This window comes from Buteo buteo, chromosome 3, assembly GCF_964188355.1.
Source record: "Buteo buteo chromosome 3, bButBut1.hap1.1, whole genome shotgun sequence".
Taxonomy (NCBI): domain Eukaryota; kingdom Metazoa; phylum Chordata; class Aves; order Accipitriformes; family Accipitridae; genus Buteo; species Buteo buteo.
Genome location: NC_134173.1, coordinates 58831984 through 58845081, shown reverse-complemented (window position 1 = coordinate 58845081; position 13098 = coordinate 58831984).

Genomic DNA, 13098 nt, shown 5'->3' with positions numbered 1-13098 from the left:
TATGGTTTAAAGCTTTTATTTTGAAATCTGAAGTTCTCAAGATTCACGATGCAAACATGAAGCAACAAAACCCTGTATTGTTCAACTATTGTAATTTGAAGGGTTTTTTTTTTTTTAAAGTTTCTGGGTTTTTTCAGCCAATGTTTCACACTTCCCTGGGTTTCCTTAGCACCTTTGCACTGCAGAATGTGTTATAGCACCTCTAAGCCAGAAAATCCAAGATCCTTGTTAGGGTTCTGTGAAGTACAGTGACTTATCAGTGAGGTGAATGTGAATATTGGAAAAGAAGAGACACTATCTCTGCATACAGTCTTGCATTTAAGGTTGAGGGGAAAATTTAATGACTCACCTTCGCCTTATTCCAACTGCATACCTTTTTCCCCTCTTCGTTCCACAAGTTCTGGAACTCATCTACATGTGGAAAATTGTTTTGACTTGTCAACCCTCCTGCTTACTTTCTGCAATTACATGTTGGCTGGGAAACAGTCACAGAAACTGATTTGTCCATGAAGATGGCAGGTGTCTTTCTTTAGAAGTGATTTTCAAGGCAGGCTTTTCTCTTTACTCTCCCCTGTCTAATCCTGTATGATGTACTACACCAAACTAGCGGGGGGAAGCAGTCCATGTGCTGGAGGGCAGGGTTGCAATTCAGGGGAACTGCAGCAGGCTGGAAGAATTGGCTCATGGGAACATCTTGAAGTTCAGCAAAGTGAAGTGTTAAGTCCTGTATCTGGGATGGAATAATGTCATGTAGCAGTGCAGGCAGGAGTCATGAACTAAATGGAAAGCAACTTTCCAGGAAAGGACTTGGGATTATGGTGGACAGCAAGGTGAACACAAGTCAGTGGGTGTCCTTGTGGAAAGAGACATGCCTATAGCAGAACCATAGTGTCCTAGTGTTATTAGCAAAGAGTGGAACCGGCAGGTTTAGGGAAGTGATTATTCCCCTTGCGAGAACACTGTTGGAGTACTGTGACCAACTTTGGGCTTCTTGATACAAGGCAGATAGTGAACCTCTGCAGCAAGTCCAGTGGGGGGGGATACCAAAATGGTGAGGATGTAAGAGCATGTGACATAAAAGGAGAAACTGAGAGAGCTTGGTAATGTTCAGCCTTAAGAAAAGAAGGCTAAGGCCAGATTTTTATGTCTTCAGTCCCTTCAATGTGAGGATTCACAGCAAGGCTGGTCTTGAAGGTGCATGACGCCAGGATGAGTAGCAACACAAATTGGAGCATGGGGAAATTCCAGTTAGATTTCAGGGGAGTGAGAAAGATTATTTTTATTTTTTTACCATGAAGATGATCAAGCATTGGAACCAGTCATCCAGAGAGGTTATGGAAATCTTCACCTTGTAGATGTGCAACTTAGTAAGTACCTGACCATCCTGATAGACTTAGACCTGCTTTGAGCAGGGAGTTGGACTAAATGACCTCCAGAGGTCCTTTCCAGTCTAAATTATTTTATGATTTAATGTGTTATATTTAGGAATATGCATACTAATAACTTATTTTGAAACCTACTTTAATACAGCAGAGTAATGGAAGTTTCCAGCAGATGATTTAATCTAACTTATTGTGCTGCAGTCTGCTCCTATAATGCTTACAGTTGTAAGAACGGGGTGGGGGGAAAGGGGGGGAAATATCATACCTTCGTAACTTAAAAGGTAATAGGTGTACAGGGCATTTGCAAGAAGTGTTCTACCACTACATAAAGGACTCTAGAAGAACAGTGAGAACTGGGATATGTGTGGGATGAGGAAGTAATTAATGATTGTTTCTTCAAATTGTTTTCTTTTTCGTAGAAAGCATTAGTTTTTGGTTACTAGCACATTCAGTAGGCACTCTGATTCTGCAAGCAACTGCTTTTACACTTTTTCCTGTGTATGTTCCTTGGCCATTTCTTGCTGTCATGCAACACTCCTTTTATCCAAAGTGTTTGTGCCTTCGAAGAACTGATTTAGCCATAATAAACATTTTTTATTGTGCTTAATTATGTCTTTTGTCTTATGACTGTCAAAACAGTTGTGCTGGCCTAGCAGATGGAATTTAAGAAGTGGTGGAAATAAGCAGTTAAAGGTAGATTGCTGCTGGACTACATATACCAATGCAAAGAGCTGGTCTACAGCACAGGGATTCACTTTATGGTATAGGATTGGTTCCTCTGATGGGGTTGAAGAGTCTGAATAGGAGCTGAAGTTAGCAAGTTGCCTTTGGCGAGCAGAGTCTCCTAAGTCTGAGCATGGTCTTTATGGCAAATTTCTTTTGTTCCACAAGTTTTCTCTCAAGAGATTGACTAAATTGCAAACTGTAGATTCATTCTGTATAATTACGGCCCCAAAACACTCACTTTAGAACAATCCAGATTGTGTAATAGCTATGTTCCCTGTTTGATAACACAATCACAGAAGTGCTGTTGTGTAATAATTAAAGAATTTTTAAATGAGATAAAATTGGAATGTTCTTTGTAAACAGCAGGGAAATGGCCCACATGCAGCTTTCCTTTTGACAGGAAGAATTTACTTAAATAGTCAGTTTTAAAATCATCTCACCTCAGGAGCACGATACTGTGTTATCATAGCTTTGCATTCTGGTTTTTCTGACATTTTGTCTATCAGATATGCATGCATAGAAAAGGTACATGCAGATCGTAGCACTGCTTAAATTCTTGGTTATTTCCATCGGATACTAGGTGAAACATCAGTTACATGAACAGTTTTGAGACTTGAGAATTTTTTCCATGTGTAAACCTTAAAGGAAAACCTCAGTTCAAAATGATTACGGTACCTTCTGTAAACATACTGTACATCAGAATATTTTTTGTCATTGCCACACTTGAATTCCTGTACCAACAAGGTACTGTGCATCTCAGAGGGTCCCCTATTAAAGGGTTCAGTCCAGCTCACAAAAAAACAACACTCTTACTAAATGATTGTGACTTCTTTTTTTTTTGGTCCTTTTTAGGAAGCTCAAAGGGTGAAATTTATTCAACTTGCTGTAGATGTAAAGCTAATGCTTTCATGGGTTGGCTTTTATTTTCTGGAGGGGGTGGTGGGTGAGGAGTGTCTTGGTTTTGCACTAGCATTTAAAACCTGGTGCAGTGATCACTGAAACCACTGATTTAAGTACACAGGTGGGTTTCAGAACAACTTCAGAATGAGAATTCATATAACTTTCAAGAAGACACATTTGCTAGTCGGTTCACTAAAATAGAAATCTTAAATAATGTAAAATTCAGAGCAAACTATATTCACTGGTGGTATCTTGGGTACTTCCAAGTATATTTTAAGTAATGTTTCCAATTTTCTGAAGTTCTGGTTTCAGATGAAAGTTTTTTAAACAAATGATTTATTTGTATTACTTTTGTCAGTCACCTGACATTGTCTCTGCCTAGGAGAAGTTGTAAAAAAGCTACTGTTGCTCTTTAAAAAATCAAAAGATAAAGATGGATGTATGGTTGGAGAGGAGTGCATATGTTCTGAAGCCCATCTGCTGTTACACAGTTAGGGTAACATTGCTAAAATCATTCTCTTAAATTGCATAGATCTTGCCTGGTTTTGATGGGTAAAAGGAGAAGCCTCATTCAAAATGTTGGTATCCTGTAGGCTATGAAGGGCTTTAGTTCCAGGTGACTCTTGATAAAGTAAGTCTAGTGTGTGCTTTCAGTGGCCCAGTAAGAATTTAGTCCCCTAATTTTTTTCTATATGTGCCAGCACTGCTATTCAGAGAAGAAAGCTTTGTTGAACCTAAATCTCAAACTATGAGACTTCTCATGGGAGGCACATGACAGTGCTGTAATGGCACTCTGCCCTGCCAGTGCTTGCGGAATGGCTTTTCCTAATGGCTAAACGTGTGCTCAGCAGAGCTTGTCGCCATAGGTGTTGGTAACACACAGTTTTCCTTGCACAGGGAATCTAGGAGGTCTTCACAAAATAAGTTATGATTGAATTACGCAGGGAGAGGAGAGCAAAAGAGGGAAGGCCAAGCATGTTCCCAGCCAAAGGACAAAGCTGGCCAGAGCATGAGTTTTGTGATAGGTTGACAGTAGGTGAAACTTTGCAAGTTTGCAAGACAATTGCAAATTTGGTCAAAACTTTCCATTGACTAAGCTTCAGCAATCTCATTAGTAGCAATATTTTATAAGTATGCAAGAATAGTTGTTCCCCTCTTGAAATTACATGAAGGTAAGATCCACTTTGTGCCTCTTGTTTTGGCTTTGCTTTTACAAAAATATTTGTAGTAACTGCTAAAAGAAGCCGTGGGAAAGGGGAGAGGAAGACTGTTTTAAGACTTCCCTCTCCTTTTTTTTTTTTTTTTTTTTGGAAGGGAAGAAAAGTGGAAGACGGGAAAATCTTGTACTTCCCCTCATGCAAGGACTCTTTTTGAACAAAGTTGGTTTATTTTTCAGTAAACGTGTTGAGCAGTTATAATGTTATATTGTCAAGTTTTCCTTCTTTTGTAGAAAATAGATTGTAGTTTTCTCTTTAAACAAGTGAAACATGAAGCTAGGATTCTTTGGGGGTTAAAATGTTTTGTTTCTAATATTATTCAGAGAAGATGTGTTGTGTTTGTAATTTTTTTTAATAAAACTTTCAATAGTTTCAATAAATGTCTTCTCAATTCCTATTGTAGAAATGCCATCAGCAATTAAGCCTGCAAAAGCCAATCAGATTTTTAATTAAGAGGAGGGTAGTGGTAATGGGAATGGTACTGCTTCTGGTAATGGGCTCTTATAGCGTGTACAAGTGGAAGAATGGTGTGAGGCACTCCTAATCTTCCCTGCAGTTAGCTGATAATTAATTATGTAACCTTTAATATCCAAGAGAAAAGTAAAATCAGATGCCTGTGAGCTGTACATTAAAATAAAGTTTTAAATAAAATCCCACCAATAGCTTGGAAGGGCAGACGTTATTCTCTGCTCCAAGTCGTTACTAGGTTTTATGGCCTGAGACTGTGCTGTGCCAACAAAAAGCACTGACTGCTGGCATTGCTGTAAGTCAGAAGCAGGAATAAGCAAATGGGAGGAGCTCAGCGGAAAGTGCTGAGAGCACAGCATTGCTGAAGAGTGGACTTGGCTTTCCTTGATCCTTTTGTACCTGTCAGCAGAGGATTTGGTGTATGTACTATCTTTGTAAATAAACAAGATGGCAACAAAGATACCTACCTCCTTACAGCAAAATAATGCAGCAAAGACTTCTGAGACTAGCAAGGACAGCATGGTATGGTGGTTAGTACTGAGAGTAGATGCCAGTAAACTGTGCAGGAGATTGCATGTGAGCTCCCTGCAGCTGGATTCATGAATTCAGTATCCTTACAGGATGACAACTGGCAACAGGAGCAGAGTTGTGAAACTAATTCATTACCATGACTGAGCAGCCAGCTGACAGGCTGTAAAATAACTTTCTTCTTCACTTGTATAATGCAGTCCTGATTAAATAAACTCTTAAAGATGTGAAAATGCAAAACTGCAAGCCTCCTAATGAGTATTTTCATTTTGTATGAGAATGAGCAATGCTTTGCAAAGAACAAAACCATCATTGATTTATAGCTATCCAAAGATACCTTAAGTTGTTCAAGTAGAGGTTGGCTATGATTTCTGAGCAGCCTGCATGAGGGAGTAAGCTACATCGCATCTTCATAAGTACTATATTTATTTCTTGCTCAGTGATAGGACAGCATTTTGAATTCAGGCTAAGTACAGTCCCTATGTCCCCTTGTAAAAGAGCAGGCTACATGGTAGCAGACTAGACCAGGCACAGCACACCTCACCCATCCATGCTGTGCTAATGGTATGGATTAAACTTCTCCATCTACTGTGTCCCAAAATATCTTCTATGTGAGGGTTTGCATTCATATATGCGTTATGGCTACTGGAGAAATTTGAACTTTAGTATGGGGTAAAATAATACAGTATAAATATATTCTATAGCTTAAGGAGTTTGAAAATGTTTATGAATTAGATGATTGTGGTGTTGGAGCTTGTCTTCCTGGAGCTAACCAACCCTGAATGTACGAAGTTGGCCATGAGGAGAAATTTTAATGCAAACAGTATAAAAGTTTAAGCTTGCTTCAGTAGGTTGTTCTTGTTGCTGTGATTATCCAATGTAAATGGAAGAATTTGTCATGAAAAAAACTTGGATGCTTGTGAGAGCTTGCACATGCTGTGATAGAAGTGTGGAAAGGTGCTGGCTGTGCTGTTCAGCTATGGCTGGCTTGGCTGCAATGGCCATGGGCTGGAAGCTACACTAAGTGAGTTTTTAAGAGTGCAGATTATGTTCCTCTAATAATGACCCTGGGGTGGGGTATCTGGAAGTATTTAGGACAACTATCTTTTTATACCTATGTTGGGACCCCTTAATTCTTTTCCCTTCGTGATCAGAGGTTATGGTATTTAAGGAAAAATTGTGCTGTGTCGAAGAGCTGTTTCTTGAATGCGTAGAGATACCAACCTTGTGACTGTACAATGAGGCTGGTTGTGGAAGGATTAAGATTCTACACGTGGCTTGGACACAAGATTTCTTTTTTAATCTTAAAAAAAGTAACATGAAATTTTTGTGTCTGCACTTAGGAATTAGGAGTTTAATTACCTTTTTGGAGTATTGGATGTTAAATAATTTAATTATTTCAGTATCTTTTCATATCTTTGTACAGTAGGGGCCACAGAAATGCAATGTGCTATTTGATAATAATTTTTCAGATTATACTTAATTTGGCTTTTTTCCCCCCTATTTGTACTGCTTTAAGAATTGTTTTTCCTCCCATGATGCCAGATTGATGTATTTTTCAGGCAAAAAGTGATGACGTTTAGACAGAGTTTATCCTACATCAAAGTGTAGTTCATCCTTTTCTCTTAGATGAACCTTGTGTTGTATGATTTCCTTGATGTAAAAACCTTTTTCCCTAATGATTTTTGGAAAAGAACAAAGAATTTTTGTTTGTAATACAGGAAGTTTTGAGCAGTATATAGAATAGAGAGCAACCTGTTTATTTCTTCTCTGCAGGTTTATTTTTGACCTAACTAGGGACTATTTGTTTAGTGCCATCCCTTTCTTACTGTGTAGGTAGGAAAAGGCTTATTTCAACTTCTTTTCCTCTCCATTCCTCACTTCATACTGCCTTACAAATTTTCCTGAAGGATGTGAAACTCACTCGGGGCAGACAGCTTCCAAAGCTTTGAAAACATTTATTGGAAATTATTAGTATGAAAAATATAGTCCAATATGATGTATGATTTGAATATAAAGCAAGTGTTACCAAGAATAGGAAATGTCAGAGAATTTCCATGCGGCTCCAGGAGGTTCAAATTAAGTTAGAAGAAACAAGGACACTCATCTGTTTTGGCTTTCAACATGGTTAGATACTAGTTTCTTGTACAAATTCAATCAGTGTTTTCAAAGAATATACAGTTTCAGGTAAAATTACTTGCACTGCTTAAAGGTACTGATAGTTTGCAGCGCCCTGTCCTGCCAAGTAAAAAGAATTTGTGAGAGGTCGAACGCTTGTGATTATCGAGTTGTTACTGGTATGTCCAACTATAGATTGAGGAACCTAATTTAGACAGCCATGTAATTTCAAATCTTGGCTGCGTTTTAGGGAGTGCCATAGGAGCCTTTTGAATCAAAGGTGCTGTATTTTAATAGTACAGTGAAGGAATACCCCTGATGTGAAATGAGCTTTCCATTTTGACTTCACTCAATCCTCATCCCCCCCAAAACCTATCTGACTGCATCTTGTTATATAATTTATCTGTCAATTCTGTCAAAAAGGAGAGCTTGTGTTACTTGGAGGGCCTTCATGCCAATTCCAAAATGAAAAGCAATGCACACTGCCAGCACAGCAATTGCCTGCAGGCTTACTGAATTTCTTTCTTCACTCCTACTCACCACCAAAACCAGCTCAGAAAAAAAAAATAAAAAAAATCCCCCAAAAGGCTTGTTAGAAGTCAGCAGAACTGAAAGCTGATAAAAACCTAAAAATTTTTCCTGGGAAAAAAGAAGCAAAATTATATATTAAACATTATTAGTGGGCTATCATATATGTGCTTTACTCATGTATAGAGCCAGACTCAGTGGGACTGTTGAACGTGTAGGCAGAGGGAGCCACAAAGAGGTACATACTGTGTCAGTTTAAGCCCACATATGCCAGTACCCCACCACATTCTCTTTATCTTCACTTGCTCTACAGGTTCTGAGTTGATCCCACAGAGAGAGCCAACACAGCCCTCCTGTCTTTCACCCCCGCTATGTCTTAACTCTACACTCGTGAGAAAAATAAATAGGATATAAAAGGGTATCTGTCAGGTGGCAGGATCCATCTATTGAACTAACAGTATCCATCGATCTGTGCAGGATGCATCAACTCAAAACCACTAGTTCCAGAGCAGCGTGGAATATGAGATGCCGTATTTGCCCCCCACAGCTTTTTTCAGCTGTATCATTTTTGAACTGAGTAATTACTAAGGGCTCATATGAGGGAGTGAAGATAAAGGATGTAAAGGGAAGGCATGGGGGAAGCCTCCACTCCAGAAGAGTGTTTGAAAGGGATGTCCAAAGAAACAGGACGTAGCAAGTGGAGGAGAAGCCTGGGGAGAGTACAAAGGCAACGTAAAACAACATGAAACATGTTATGGAAAAGAGAGAGAAAAGAAGCTGTCAGATAAGAATGAAAAAGTACTAGGCAAAGTTAGGAGGACATTAGAGCAGAGATACGGACAAAATAAAAATTCTTGATAGCCATGAATATGGGGGAGAAGTGTTCGCTTTGTGTCAATGTACAGGGCTCGTCAGCCAATGACTTTGGTTGAAATGTAATTTCTAAGTATGTCAGCTGTAGTTAGTGGTAATAATGAGGATGTAAGAGCTGGACAAAGCATGATGGGAAAAGAAAGAGGATAAAATAGGCTCTGGTGTTTGTCTCTTAATTTTATCTGTTTTCTGTGTGTTGGCTCATTAGGAATCCCGCCTGCCCGCCAAGAGAGAAACCATTTTGGTTTTGCATAGTTTCAGCCATATGGGGGAAAAGAGATACAGTGTCCTCCCTGAAAAATTTTGTTTTCTCTCTAATGTAAGATAAGATATTTTGGGCACACCGTGCTGTTTGCATGGAAATATTACAGTTGAGGAGTTAAATGGCAGAAACAGAAATGGAATAATAAGCTTGAGGAAAGTAGTCTGGTTGGCAGCTTATTGGAGGTTTTGGTTAGTAGTTAAAACAATCCAAAGGCTTCTAGTACCACAAGCGTCTTTCTTTTCTTTTTGGTTTATTTGTGATGAGAGAAGAATGACAGAAAAGATCCAATTTTAAATTTCCAACATACTTACATTTTTTTCTCTTGTGTTTGGAATGGTAATTTATTAAGTGACACCGGAGCAGGCTTGCCACTGGGGGAATGGCACACTGCAGCTCTTGCTATCCATCGGACAAAGGCTCCAAGCTATAATTTGTATAGGAGCTCTTATACAAAATGCCACAAATAAATAACACGATGTGGGGATGGCTGAGAGCAAGAAGTCGCCACAGTCCAAACCTCCCAGAGCTAGAGGAGAAGTCTGGCTGAACGGTCCTTCGTTTAAACAAGGGAGAGAATACTTCTCATGCTGGAGCAGCCTGCCAGGAACTGTAAGAATCAGTTTATTATTGCTAGATTGATCTAAAATGAGGATAAGAAAATTATGGAGCAGAGTTGTTCCAAGCACTATAGGTGGCTTGTGTGTCTTGACACTGTCATATGGCCTGGAATATGGAACGAGAAGTGTAGCTGTTGTGTTAGTCAGGAGCTTCCAACCCCAGACCTGCTTTCAGGAACCTTCCACAAGCCCCCTTACAGATGCATTTGTCAAACTGGTGAGTGGAGAAGGTACAAAGTTCACTGAAGAATTAGGGCCTTAGGTCTATTCTTTACATCCACCTGATCTGCCCATAAAAATTTTAGTAAATAGCTGTGTGTGAACAGGGCTTGGACAATCTAAAGCATTCGTGGAGCTAAGGATGTACTCCACAAAAGAGAGGTGTGACCATCGCATATGAGGGTGTACCCGTGCCAGCTTGAAGTTACCTGATAAAGATACTAGCAGTGATGAGGGTGCTACGTTGCGGGACTCGGCGCAGACGAAGAATCTCAAAAAGGTCTCGGTGTCCTCAGCAGGTGTGCGCAGCCCATGGGGAAGCCCAAACCACTGGTGCTCCTCTACGACCTGCCTGCTGGCTTACACTTGCAGTTTCACTTGCAGCGCAGATTTAATCTGTGTGTTCAAAATCCCCCAAACTATAGCAATCTTAGGATTGCCCTGTAAATATCAAAAAGTAAGGACGTGCCATGGCTGTTACAGCAATATTGTCCTAGCTACATTGTGCATTCCCAAAATTGTCTGGCTTTCAAGTGAACTGCATAGATAACTATACTTTTATGTCTGGCATCAAGTCTATGGGAGATTTCCTGCAACGTTTACTCAGATCCTCTAAGACTTAGAGTATGATGTTTTCTTCATTTTTAATTTTTGTTTTCAACCATAACTCTATTGACAAAGAAAGAAACCAGAAGGAAGAGATGTGTTAGTTAACACACTAGGCTGTGTTAGTTTAACAGGCAGAAGTGTGTAAGAACTGTCAGTATTCAACCACCTTTCTTCAGCCAGGTAGTGGGATCACAATAATTGGGGAATCTCTGCGATAACTATTACACCGTTTGTCACCAGTAGTGTCCCCGTGTGACCCCACAGGATGAATTAGTGATAGAAAATCCTCCTTTCACTTTCAGGTGCCGACATCCAAAATTTAAACCTGCCATGCCTTCCACAGCTGCAATCTAACCCCTGAGGCTTCTGAAACATGGCTGAATTCCCAATTTCGTGCATGCAGGCTGAGCTTTGCAAGAGCTGTGTTCCTTCACCTGGAGTCCATCCTGCATGGTGGGCACTCTCTGAACATACCCATGAGACCTGGCCTAGAAGGAAAATAAACAAAAAAGACAAAGACAGGCATGACTGCAGTATAGCCTGAGCACATGTCTGAGATGCTCAGTGGCCAGCTTACATCCTTCTTTTTCCTGATTTAGAACAAGGATTTGAACCTCAGCAACTCAACTCTCAAGAAAGCACCAGCGTGGCATTTCCTTTTTCTGTTTTTATACTTCCTAAATGTTTTTTGGAGCAGGTCTACCCCAGCAAGTTTGAAAGTCATTCCCTTATAATCAATGTTTAAGTGCTTTATTCAAAGCAAATACTTTCTATACCTTGTATACAAAACAGTGCAGTTTATGGAAAGGTTTTGGTTTAACCAAAACTCCTCAGTAGTGTAAACAGAGCAACAAAGTGGATTTATTTTGACTGAGGTATCAGCTAGTGATATCTGAGACATAAGAGATATCTGCAAGGGGAGTCATTCTTAGCATAGCTATGCTAATTGCTAACTTCAGATGGTTGGCTCAGAGTGGCTTTCTTCTATGATTTGTTTGAATATTTTACACAGTATTGCAGGATTTTTTTTATATGTCCACAGTCTCCTGCTGGACATGTATGACATACATAGGTTGGGGTTTTTTTTAACTAAAAATATTAATTTATTTTCATTAGCTGCTCTGGCATGTTTTATCTGTTAAGGTACTACTTGCTTTTATGAAGTCTTTCTCCTTCTAGAGTATCTTGCTGGAAAATTGAAAAAGCAAATAATAAAAATGAATAAACTTCTCAGTCAATATTGTATACATTACAGTGTCAAATGCAAAAAACATTTGCAGACAATTTGGCATTTAACTAAACATGTTGAAGCTACCTCAGCCAAATTTCTGACCCAGTATAAACAGACCCTACCAGGTTAGATGTTAAAATACTATTTGTCATGTAATTTTGATACGGCCTCTGTTCTGCTGGATCTGGGGTTGTATGTTCACGACAGTTTATCAACCTGGTTAAGTTGTCCACAGCCAGGCCCAGGTCTTCTGTCCTTGGTCTTCCTAAGCAGTCTCAGGCCTGTGTCCATCTCACTTGGCCTTTCTGTGCCAGCTCAGAAGAACCACCGCTCATTTCTCTAGTTCAAGAGAGGCATGGATTTACTGGAGTGGGTCCAGCAAAGGGCCACAAGGATGATTCAGGGGCTGGAGCATCTCATGTATAAGGAGAGGCTGAGAGAGCTGGGACTGTTCAGCCTGGAGAAGAGAGGGCTTATGGGGATCCTATCCATGTGTATAAATAAATACCTGATGGGAGGAAATGAAGAAGAGGGAGCCAGACTTCCCAGGGGTGCCCAGTGACAGGGTGAGAGGCAATGGTCACAAGTTAAAAAACATTAAATTCAATCTGAACACAAAAAAATGCTTTTTTACTCTTAGGGTGGTCAAACGCTGGCACAGGTTGCCCAGAGAGTTTGTGGGGTCTCCCTCCTCAGAGATCCTCAAAAGCCATCTAGGCAACCAGCTCTAGGTGTCCCTGCTTGAGCAGGGGGGTTGGAGCAGATGGCCTCCAGAGGTCCCTTCCAACCTCAGCCATCCTGTGATTCTGTCATAATCCCCTTGTACGTGAGATTGCTGAATGGAAACGTCCCAGTAGCGAATTGCGCAACTTGCCTATGTTTAATGAAAACGTATGACACGGCCATGCAGCTATGCCAGAGCTAAAGTCAGGCCCCAGAACTTGCTAGGAGTGTATTCTCCAAGGTTGGCATGATATGTTCCCTCTTGTCTTGGACAGAGGTCCAAAATCTCCACTAGTACAAACCACCCGCACAAGGACAATAGTTGGGAATGTCCAAAATAAATTGCTCCCAGCAACAGCAACATGAATGTGGCCAGGATCTGGCACAGGGCTGGCCAAGGCTGAGTTCTGATGAAGGTCTGGAAGAAAGCTTGGTTTGATGGGTCCTCTGGAGACAGAGGAGTATCCTGCTTCTGTTGCGAGCATCTGAGTCATACCCTGGACATGAACTTGAATGGAAGGGATTCTGGAGGAATCATCTTCGTTCAACGGTAGTTTGCATTTTGCATTTCTCAGGAGAGAGGTGTAATGTAATAATGATGTATGACTAGACTGAGTGAGTGAGAAAACAATCAGTGGTATGGAGATGTCTGCTCTAAGTCTTGCCAGCAGAGTTTCATGCTTCTACTCTATTG